This window comes from Podarcis muralis, chromosome 13, assembly GCF_964188315.1.
Source record: "Podarcis muralis chromosome 13, rPodMur119.hap1.1, whole genome shotgun sequence".
Lineage (NCBI taxonomy): Eukaryota > Metazoa > Chordata > Lepidosauria > Squamata > Lacertidae > Podarcis > Podarcis muralis.
Genome location: NC_135667.1, coordinates 22,744,043 through 22,756,626, shown reverse-complemented (window position 1 = coordinate 22,756,626; position 12,584 = coordinate 22,744,043). Strand labels below are relative to the sequence as shown.

Sequence of the window (12,584 nt, the reverse complement as noted above, 5' to 3'; positions counted from 1 at the left end):
GGGTTCAATGTGGCTTTCTTGAGCAGCACATTCACAGTTACCACAGTCTGTCCCACTGTCAAACATCTCTTACCATCAGAAAGTTCTTCATAATGCTTAGTTGCAATCTCCTTTCTTTTAACTTGAAGCCATTGATTTTTGTCCTACCCTCCAGCGTAGGAGAAAACAAGCTTGTTCCATCTTCTGTGTGACAGCTCTTTAGCTATTGAAGGATGGCTATCATATCTCCTCTCAGTCTCCTCTTATCCAGAGCTTTCATCCATCCTGCATTTTTCAGCAATTGGTTTGGAGAAGCCTTACTGCCTCCAACCTTGGAGGCTATGTATAGACATGACGAGTGGCCATTTTGATCACCTAATTCTCCATGAAGTTGTTTAATCCACTTTTATACCCATTCAAGTTACTGGCTATCACTGCCTTCTGTTGCTTGAAACCATGCAGGGTGTGGGCTGGGCTGGAGCCTGCTCTTGTGCTTGAGTCCCACTTGTGAGTTTCCTTCAGGCATCTGGTAGGCCACTGTGGGAACAGGATGCTGGACTAGAAGGGCCATTGGCCTGACCCAGCAGGCTGTTTTTATATTTTTATATTATTTTATATTCTTAAATGGGCAGTTCTCTGAATTAACTGTTGTGTAAAGAAGTCAAGGACACTTCAAGGAATAGTAGGAATAAACTGAGAGTTCACCAAATAGAAGTAAAAAAATGGTGTCCCCCAAGGATGAGTATTGGGATCTGTGCTTTTTAACATAAATTATCTAACTCTGTGGGATGCGGGTGGCGCTGTGGGTTAAAGCCTCAGCGCCTAGGACTTGCCGATCGAAAGGTCGGCGGTTCGAATCCCCGCGGCGGGGTGCGCTCCCGTCATTCGGTCCCAGCGCCTGCCAACCTAGCAGTTCAAAAGCACCATCGGGTGCAAGTAGATAAATAGGGACCGCTTACCAGCCGGAAGGTAAACGGCGTTCCGTGTGCTGCGCTGGCTCGCCAGATGCAGCTTGTCACGCTGGCCACGTGACCCGGAAGTGTCTTCGGACAGCGCTGGCCCCCGGCCTCTTAAGTGAGATGGGCGCACAACCCCAGAGTCTGTCAAGACTGGCCCGTACGGGCAGGGGTACCTTTACCTTTTTTTTATCTAACTCTAGATTAACGATCTAGAACTTTGGAACATACAACCTTAGGAGGCAGCAATGAACACAAACTTGGATGCCTTTAAAAGAGAATTGGACAATTTCTGGAGGATAAGACTATCAATGGCTGCTAATCAAAATGGCTATGCTCTGCATTCATGGCCAGAGTGAGTAATGATTCTAAATATCAGTTGCTGGAAGCTACAGAAAGGGAGAGTGGACTTCCAATTGAATCCTACTTGCTTGCTTCTTCCAGGCATGTGGTTGGCTGTTGTCAGAACAGGATGCTGGATTACATGTGCCGTTGATTAGATGTGCCTGCTATCCAGCAGGCTGTTCTTATGTTCTTTGCTCTTTAGCTAATTAATCATCCACCCAAATGACCTCAAAGTTCGGTTATGCTATCATAAAATTGCAATAACAGTCCTTGAAATAGAGTGGAATATTGCCCTAGAATGCAGAGTAATCCAGAAACTCCAGTAAAATATAAGTTATGGTCAGTACCCTAAAACTATCCAGCTGTCATAGCAATCAGAGAGGCTTATCTATTAAGTTAGATTAAAAATAAGAATACTTTATTCTATTGTTCAGCCACAAGTAATGTTTTGCACAATGCAATACACTGAGGAGACATCTTTGAAAACTTTGATTATCACAAATTATTAGTTGTCCTCATGCATATTGCCAAATCCCATGTGGATTTTCTCTGATCACAATCACAATAATTAACAAACTCTGAAAGTAGATATTGAATACTCAGTGCTGGGGTGTTGGGTGGCGTAAAGGCAGGGTGACAGCTGTCAGACTGATCTGTGTGAGATTGCCTTCATCAGAAAGGGTCCAGAGCCACTGAACAGACTGGACGTTTATTTTGGATTGATGCTGGGCATTCTGCATGAATATGTGGCTCAAGATGACGGGGTTGTTTCTTTTGCCTCTGCTTCTCTTGTTTCCGCGACTCCCTCAGACTGACTGTGAGTCACATGCTGTTAGGCATACCATGGTTGATTCCCCCCAGTTCCCACACCAATATTATCAGTCAGGGGACCTAACGATTGGATTTATGGTTACTCAGTATGGCTACTTATCTGATGAACTATCATTCAGGGTACATCCCACAAACGCGTTTCTGGAAGAACTAAAACTTATGTAAGGAGTATGTTTTCTCTGCGTACTTCAGGCCAGATCATAACTATTACTCCTTGAAAAAAGTGGTTTAAAAATGTCCTTAATGAATTCTGGGTATGTTGTACACATATATCAAGAAGTAAGGCTTTGCACCTGCTTGATCTACTCAACAAACCCCGGCTATCTCCTCCATGTTAACACACAGGGTTTCCCCTTCTCATTTCCCCTTTCCAGTTGCATTTCTGAAGCCACTTCTATCTTCTGTAATGTAGCCCTACTTTGCACTGATTCTCACCTTCGTCTTCAAAACCAGGTTTGTGTGTGAGGGGAGGAGAAGCTGCTTTTTTCAGCTAAAGAAGTTTGAGGAAATGGAGGTGAAGTGAGGCTGAGAAAAAAGTGGTAGGATTTTTAATAAACCGAGGGATTTTTAATAAATAAATAAATCAAACCAACCACTTTTCGCCAGGAGAAATAGCAGATATGAGTAGAACACAGAAGCTAAGACTGAAAAGCTAATGCAGCAGAACTTTTCCAAGCTGCCTTTTCACTGCACTCACATATTGTTTTAAACTGCCGCTCCCCCCCCATGTTGAACCCTGTTCAGTCTATTGAAACCTCTGCTTTCTTTTAAAATCACCAGATAGTTATTCTGTGTTCCCTTCTCATTGCACTCAGACTTCTCTGTCTTTCATTCCTCAGCAGCTTTGTGTGTGAGAGATAACTAATGTGGACCTCCCATATATTCCATAGTACTCAAACCTATATCTTTGGCAATTTCCCTCGCAGTTCCTCCCAACCCTGCTTTATTGAAACTTCTACCAGTGTCTGAACCACTGCTTTCCCCCTTGCAGTGTTTCTCCCTTCTTGCTGCCTTGCCAGGGCCACTGCTGTTGTGCAATCTGTCTTCAGCTTTGTTTCCCTATCCAACTCTGGTTTCATGCGAAGCCAGGTTTCCTATGTGGCATTACAAATCTTCCATAGGGGCTGAACAATGGCATGTGTGTGTGTGTGTTTGGGGGTAGTTGAGTTGAATCTTTAGGAAATGTATAAGAGCATTGTAGTTTCTAATCAAAACTGACTGAGAATACAATATTTTGTACCTTCTCGCGTGCATATTGGCATATTCTACATTTTATATACAACTAATATGATTTTGGATTTATTAATGCTTTCCCTTTGGAATCTTAAGATTTATGGTTGAGAGCAATAAATGTTTAAGCACTACTATTGTGCATCTTAAGTCATGATATTTATTTATTTATTTATTATTCCTCCAATACTGCAAAGTCATATAAAGTGTGTGTGTGTGTGTGTGTGTGTGTGTGTGTCTGTGTGTGTGTGTCTGTGTATCAATCAATCTTTATTACGGTCCAGAGACCCAACAAATCATTACAAATCTATCTATCTATCTATCTATCTATCTATCTATATATATATATGTTGTGCACAAGATCTCATTTAAAACCAGTGCAACATAACAAATAAAACTGAAGTATAATACATAAAAAAAGCAAAAAAGCATAATGTGTTACCTGACAAGAAGGTTATTAAAACATGGGGGGGCAGTTGTTAGAAAAATAATATGCATATTAACAAACATTTATTAATGTTATGTATTGAGTTGAATAGGATCCAAAATGCAGCAGTCTGAATGATCCTAGAACAATAGGATTCAGAATGCAGCAGTCTGATTGGTCCTAGAACAATGCAGCAGTATGATTGGTCTGCAGGAGCCACCCAATCCAGCTCCAGGTGGAAGTGAATCCACAACCTGATTGGTCTACAGGAGAATCCCGGAATTAGCCAATCACGTGCAGCCCATTGTGTAAACAATGTATACAAAGCAGATATTGTGGAGGAATTTCCATTCCTCCCCACCACTATGAGCTGAATAAAGAGCATGAAATCCACTCTCAACTCCGAGTATATTTCAATTAATAAAAAGGGAAAATGGAGCCATAGATATTATAGCAGTGATCAATCTTTATTAATTGCAAAGTTTTCCAACATCTGGTAGTTTTCCAACTACCGTGCTAGCTGCTGTTAATAAATTTGTTATTAAATCCTAACTTACAAAGCTAGCAAGATTCTTTCCTAATATTCCTTCCAATTAGAAGTAATCTAACAACTGATGGTTGATGAATAGCTATATATCTGCCTTAATTAACTCTTTCTTCAGTTCAAGGACAAAGAGCTACCAGCGTATCTTGTCCTTGGCATTTGCTGTCAAGGAGATAAATGAGAACCCTGAACTTCTACCAAATGTCAGCCTCGGCTTCCACATTTATGACAGTTATACAAATGCAAGGATGACTCATCAGAACACCCTGAAACTTCTTTCCAGTCATAAAACTGTAGTCCCCAACTTCAAATGCAATAAGCAGAAGAATCTGATGGCCGTCATTGGAGGACTCGACTCTGAAATCTCCCTTTACATGGCTACTCTTTTAGGCATCTACAAGATTCCACAGGTAAAATATTTGGATTGGCTATGCAGCTTTCCCACATGGAAATCCAGCCAGATGGGTGTGATATAAATAATACCTATTATTATTATTATTATTATTATTATTATTATTATTATTATTATTATTATTGGATAATATTTACATTTCTACTGATGGCCTTTTCAGTTTTCTTTTGTTCTTTTTGGAAAGAAAGTGTCAGTCTGCAAACAATGAATGTGTATTTAACACAACTGTGTAATTGGCCCCCTATTCATGCAGGAGGAAAAGTGAACAATTAATCCCATTCTTTATGGGAAGGCACAAGTGGTAACCCTCCCTCCCCAAAACAGCTACAAATGGAATTGCCACCACTCAAGGGTATGTCTTGCAGCTGGGCCAGAGCATCTCCCACTGGCAATTGTGACACCTCATTTCAGTGTCTCTGGCATAGAATGGGTAATCAGAGATAGAATAAGAAACCTAGCAACTGACTAAATGATCTAATTAATGAAGTCTTCTTTGTTCATTTAAATAAAATATACAATAAAATACTAGCAACCAAAGAAATGGGATCCTCATAATAGAGGGTCCTGGTTGCGCGCGGGACCCAAGAGCTCACCTGATAGGGTTAAAATAGGGGGGGAGGAGCAAGAAGTCCTGGCCATTTCCGTGGGATCACACCAGGCAATTTTAGCCAATAGCCAGTGAGTGGTGTGATCCCAGGGGCTTTAAAAACGGCAGCGTGACACAAGGAGGAGCACTTGCTTCACACTATTGAACACCTGCCCACCCTCCCTAGTTTAGGTAGAGTCGCTTTGCTTTGGTTTGGGTCACCTGTTTTGGAACAGGGGTTGGGTAGGAATTTTTCCATTTGGCAGATTTGCTTTAGCCATTTGGTTTTCGCCTACCCCTTGGCAAATTGTCACAACTTGTAAGGTGGCGGTTAGGCATTGGCTCAGTTGGATTGTGGGGAGGGGAGGTGCGGCCATCACCTGCCCCTCCAGGAACTGGGTATTCCGTTAAAGGAATCGGGGGGTCCTGGATCTCGTCCAAAGTCCGCTTGAGGGCCTAGGGCCATATCAGGAACACAGGAACCTCGGGGTGAGCTTAGGTTGGTCCTCATCGACATAGCTCCTTCATTTGGTTTACCCCATTGGATGATCACCCTGAGAGGTGGAGTCAGTTATAGTGGGGAGTCAATGCCTGAGCCAATACTGCTCACGTGATTGTATTTCAATAAAGTTGTGGCCAAATAATTGAGAGAGAGAATAATTGGGTGCACTCTCCCTACCTTGGATCAAATCTATGCTTCCAGGTGTCATAAGAAAGCTGCAGAGATAGTGCAGGATAGTGCGCACCCTAGAAAGGAACTCTTTCAGCTTTTACCTTCTGGAAGAAGGTACAGGGTTATAAAGACTAGGATTAGCCACCTGAGAAACAGTTTCTATTCAAATGCGATTTTGGTTTTAAACGCAGTGTAAGGTAGTCTCTATGAGAGTACATTGTATTTAATTATGGGGTATCAGAGTTTTTAGGGGGCTAACCAGGCTGGGATAGCTGGGATAGCAGGATTGTTGGTTTTTGAATGTCTGATGTAGATTTTTTTCAATTTTGTTGTTCTGTATGGGACAATGTCAATAAAGATTATCGTATCGTATCGAATGATGGTCAGTGGCAAGTCCCTGCTATATAGTTTGAAGACATTTGTTTTCTCAATTATGACTTTTCAGGAATATCTTATGTCACCCCCCCCCCCACTCACACAATGATCTCCTGAAAAAAAGACTTCCCTGACATTTTACTGAAATTTACATATATTTTTTACATAGATTGCCTATTGTGTAATTGCTCCAGTGACTGATGTTAAAACCCATCTCCCTTCATTCTACCGGATGGTGCCCAATGAAGAATATCAGTATGAAGGGATAGCTCAGCTTCTTTTGCATTTTAAATGGACGTGGGTTGGGATCCTCACAATGGACGATGATAATGGAGACAAGTTTTTGCAGACCTTGATTCCAATGCTTTTGAAAAATGGAATCTGTATAGCCCTCAAGGGGAAAATTCCAGCCACCTCTCAAGCGGCAGATACACTTACTTCCTTTGATTCCATCTTGGACGAAGCTATTTATCTATCGAATGCCAGTGTTCAAGTATTGGTTGTAAATGCAGAAACTATTACTATCTCATTTTTGTTAATTAAAATATATGCATATGCAGCACTGGAGGATATCCTACCATTAGCTGTAGGGAAAGTATGGATCATGACAGCCCAATGGGATTTCTCAGCAGACACAACACAGACGGATATGGATATGCAAGTCTTTGATGGTGCCTTCACTTTTGCAATACACTTAAATGAAGTGAGGGGGTTCAGAAAATTCCTGCAGACTGTTCGTCCTAAATCAAAAAAGGAAGATGGGTTTATTTTGCTCTTCTGGGAAAAGGCATTCAACTGCTTATACTCTGATTCTATGGATGGCATGGAAAATAATAATAATGCCTGTAGTGGTGAAGAGAATTTGGAGAGCCTCCCTGGGACACTCTTTGAGATGAGTATGACTGGCCAAAGCTACACCATCTACAATGCAGTTCATGCCATAGGACATAGTTTACATAAGATGTACTCAGCCAGGTGGAAACACAGAGCCATGCCAAACAGAGGTGGAGTGAGTCCAGTAAAAGTACAACCTTGGCAGGTAGTGTTTCTCATCCAAAGTTAATTTCTTTGAAAGCTGTATGCACATATCTGCTAACAATGTCCTGTGTTCCTTGAATACTTTGCCCACTCATGTGACTTCTTTTTTCCTTTTAATTTTTTATTAATAATACAAAAGGTGGATAGAATTCCAGAGTTAAAAGAGAACAGGAAGAAACTGCTGGTTTATTTATTTGGAACAAACAAACTTTTCTACCCTATTATAGAGACACATAATTATTATATTATATAATCCATATTAGGGAAACATATTCATTAGGTCAACTAAAATGTTGCAAAACATGATCGCTTAATAAAGTTATGGCCTACTATGGATTTGGAGCATTGGTTTTTCTTTTTATAATAGTCCTACCCAAGTATCTTTCTTTTTTGTTATTTTTATGATGTTTCATATAATGATTTAGTGTCGCTAAGTATAATATTTTACTGCTTAAATATGCTGGATGTGATTAATTCTACAAGTGCAAATTATATGCACAAATTGAATAATTTTGCAAAAAGAAGCGGTTATCTCACTATTTCTTCTCCATTCACATCAGAAAGCAAGGAAGGCAGGACAATGGCAACAGATGGACTGAAAAATCTCTGGTTAGAGAGAGGATTGAAAAGTCTTATTACATTTATGAAAAGGAAATTATGACTTTTTATTATTTTATGAAAATTTATTGACATAAGTACATAAAAAATGCAGTAAAAATGATGAGTGCAGCAAATAAGAATATAGAAATTCAAAAATGAAATGAAAATACAGGGAGAAGAGGAAAACCAAAAGCAAATGAAAGTACAATGCATACAACTATACATATGAGAAGTTAGGCAGTTGACTTCATTGTATTCATTTTCGTTTTAGAAACTCTGGCACTCTCATTCTTCCACAATATTGTATTGGATTTTTAAGAATGCAGCCCCCCTATTATTATTATTATTATTATTATTATTATTATTATTATTATTATTATTATTATTATTAATATACTGCCCTATACCTGGAGGTCTCAGGGTGGCTCACAGAAATGATCAACATAAACACCACAATATATATAATAAAAATAAAAATACCACCCCAATAAGACCTCCCCATGGTTCCCATTGTTCCTATTGGTGCACTGGTGGGCATTGTTATCTTGGAAGATGTTCAGTAGGGCCCGTTCTGGGGTAACTTCTAGTACCTGTTTAGTCATTTTGCTTATTTCTTGTATGACTGTTGTCCAGAAGAGTTGGGTTTGGGAGCATTCCCACCACATGTGGAGGTTTATGCCTGTGGAAGTGCAGCCTCTTCAGCATTTTGGTGAGGTTCCTGGGAGTATCAGCACCAGTTTCTGTGGTGCTAGGTACCATTTGTAAGTGAGTTTTATAGTGAGTTCTTTTATTTTCACTGATATGGATTTAAAGGCAGGTTTAGACCACATTCTAGTCCATTGGGTGGGGTTAATTTCATAGCCCATGCCATCCTCCCATTGTTTTTTTTTATTGTGTTGTAATCATATAAATTCTTTAATGAGATTTTCCCCAAAAAAACTTTTTTAAAAGAAATAATAATAATAATAATAATAATAATAATAATAATAATAATAATTTTTTCATACCCCACCCAACTGGAGTTAGAAATGAATAAGAAGTCATTAAAATATGGATGAAAAAAGAGTGATAATGGTATTAATTAAATAAAATGGGGCTTGTGTATATAACTAAAAAAGAAAAAAAGAAAGCAAGGAAGGGGGGGGGAGGGAACAAGAAAAAGCGGCAGGTTTAATTCTGCTGTGGAGCCCGCGGGGCTTGGTGTTGAGTCCCTAAATCAGGGCTGAGACGGCAGTTCCAGGAAATGGCCTCCGATGGTTCAAGCCTCCTACAGGGGCACTGCCATTACAGTTCTTCAAAGGGTTTTGAAAATATTGATAATAAATGAACTGAAAATTAAAAATTAAAATAAAATAAGTTTTTGTGTGTGCCTGTCTGCACTTCTCGCCTGGCGGGGGGGGGGGGGGCTGTGCCACATTTGTCTTTCCCCAGGGTGGTCCCCAGAGTGTGGTTCCTCAATGGGCCCCAGTCTGCTCTTTTGCGCCAGGTGCCAGGGATATTGGCTTGGCGTCATGCCTGGTCTAGCCCACACATTCCCTCGCAGCCTCCCTGACTTTCCCGGTCCCCTCCTCCCATTCTCACTAGGCGGAGGCAGTGGTATGTTGGTGTGCGACTGGGGGAGGCAACTTCACTATGTTATTCATCTAGCTTTGGAAGCCTCCAGTCCAGGAACTTCATTGGGGTGCTCTCAGTCCGGGGGGATCGAGATTGGTGGGGTGTGGGGGTGTGAGGCTTTGTGCTGTCTCTTCACTTGTCATTTTGAGCTCCCCGGGCTCCCTTTTGATTGCTGTGATGGTGATGGTGGGGACCAGACAAGCAGCTTGGTTGGTTCTGGTGGTTCCTAGGAGTTCAGTGCGGCTATGGCACTCACTATCTTGCCTCGCCAGAAGTCCCTCTTTTTAAAATTTTTGACTTACACTTTTTTTCATTCCAGCTTCACTCTTTCTTGCGAAGTATCTCCTTTAACAACAGTGCTGGTGACAGAGTGTCGTTTGATGAGAATGGTGAATTAGTATCTGGATTTGATATTGTAAACTGGGTACTTTTCCCAAACAAATCGTTTTTACGAGTGAAAGTAGGAGGGATGGATCCACAGGCTTTACCGGATCAGAAATTCAAAGTGAATGAAAAGGATATCAGATGGCACAGAATATTTAACCAGGTGGGATCCAAATATAGAAATAAGATAAAACTTAAATTAGTAAGAGGCACAATAAAGAACCATGCCAGGTGATTCCATTCAGTAGGAGAGTCAATCTATCTGTCTACTTATTCATATGTATACAGAAAACGTAAGAGCAAGTGCTAAATGGGAAGAGTTCCAACAATGAGCCTTGATAATTCTTCTTACACTGATATATTATTATTCTCAGTAACATATATGGGGGACTAAATCATAGAGCAGAGTGATTGTTTCTAGTGTCCTGTATCCTTGCTCTGTTCTTTTCACTGGTCCTGCATTCTCATTTCTAATCTTACTGAAAGGTAAAAGAAACAGCTTGTGAAGAAATCAACAAATTCAAGAGGTGGCCGATGATGAGCGTGAATCAATCTGTCTGAAAGACACACATGCAAAATCAATTTCCCCCATTTTCCTTTTCTATCTATTTAACATTCATGTACAAAATTCTTGTGGGATTTGATGCTTTTTAATCACATAAATCTTATTTGCCATGGGACCCAATGTTCTCAACAGCAGCATTGAGTGTGTGTGTGTGTTTTCCTTTTTGTAAAGGTACATCAAGTTATTTCTCTTCATTTTTAATGGATAGGTGCTGCCACTTGCCAGATGTAATGATCACTGTCATCCAGGCTACAGAAGAAAAAAGAAGGAGGGGGAGCCATTTTGTTGCTATGATTGCACTCCGTGTCCGGATGGAAAGATTTCAGAGCAGAATGGTAGAAGGCATAGTTACCTAAATGATGGATTGCACCATTGAATCCCCTTTTTCTGCTGTCAATCTAGTTCCCTAAAACAGAACAGAGATGACAATTGTCTAGTTCTGACATAGACCCATAACATTTCATATCAAGTCCAGAGGATGTGCTTGCTATACTGCAAAATTTCATCACCATTGCCATGCTTTTCTAGAAGGGATTTCCATCTCTTATTTCAAGTCAAATGATGCATATGTTTTTGATGTACATCTTCATACAGAACATTCATATCATGGGTTTGGTAGAAATCTCTGGAAGACAGAGATTTGTGCTTCAACCATAGTGTATTCACACCATCAGTGTAATTATACATTGATTTCTACACCTCCCACATGTATGGTTGCAGAGTCTTCTTATTGTTTTGCCTAAGAAATATCACAATATTTTTATATACATTAAAATACAACAAGAACTGTCTACTCTGATAGTGTGTGTGTGTGTGTGTGTGTGTGTGTGTCTGTGTGTGTGTGTGTGTGTGTGTCTGTGTCTGTGTGTGTCAAAGATGAATGCTGAAATGATCTAGCTTGCTTAATCCCAGCTAGATGTTCTGAGACCAAAAGAGCAATGGTACCAATGTAAAGGAAGAAACTTTCAGAAAGTATTCCCATTTACTCTTATTTAATCAGACAGTTCTATTCTGAGTTTGTCATCTTTGATTATTGAGCAATTGATACAAACTTTGTCCCATTTTCAGATATGGACAACTGTTTCCAATGCCCAGAAGGTCAATTCTCAAACAAGAACAAAGATAACTGCCTTCCTAAGACCCTTAACTTTCTATCTTTCTCGGAGCTCTTGGGGACCACTTTAGCCTTCTTTATTTTGTTTTCTTCTCTAATCACAGCTGCAGTGCTGGGGATTTTCATTAAGAACAAGGACACCCCTATCGTCAAAGCCAACAATCGGGAACTAACCTACTCTCTTCTCATCTCTCTACTGCTTTGCTTCCTGTGCTCCTTGCTATTCATTGGTCGACCTAACATAGTGACCTGCTATTTAAGACAAACAGCGTTTGGTATCATATTCTCAGTGGCTGTCTCCTGCATTTTAGCAAAAACCATTACTGTGGTTTTGGCTTTCATGGCCACCAAGCCAGGATCCAGGATGAGAAAATGGGTGGGGAAAAGATTGGCCAGTTCTGTTCTTCTTGGCTGCTCCACTATTCAAGCCATTATATGTGCTGTTTGGTTATGTACTGCTCCTCCATTTCCACATTTTAATATGCATTCTCTGACTGAAGAAATCATACTGGAATGCAATGAAGGGTCTGTGACTTTGTTTTATTGTGTTCTGGGGTACTTAGGATTTCTGGCCACTGTCAGCTTCATTGTGGCTTTTCAGGCCAGGAAGTTGCCAGATAGTTTCAATGAAGCCAAGTTCATCACTTTCAGCATGTTGGTCTTTTGCAGTGTTTGGTTGTCTTTTGTTCCTTCTTATTTAAGCACAAAAGGAAAATACATGGTGGCTGTGGAGATCTTCTCCATTTTGTCCTCTAGTGCTGGGTTATTAGGTTGCATCTTTGCCCCCAAATGCTACATAATTATCTTGAGGCCTTCCTTGAACACAAAGGACCAGCTAATAAGGAGGAATATCTAGGAAATTAATTGTTTGGATAATTATGTATACAAAGATATTAAATTGAGCCATTTAT

General features: G+C 40.2%; 1 pseudogene; it reads left to right on the top strand.

Annotated features, from left to right (window-relative positions):
• The first annotated feature begins 2,123 nt into the window (after window positions 1-2,123).
• On the top strand, window positions 2,124-12,529 carry LOC114583146 (vomeronasal type-2 receptor 26-like; annotated as a pseudogene).
• Window positions 12,530-12,584: the final 55 nt, after the last annotated feature.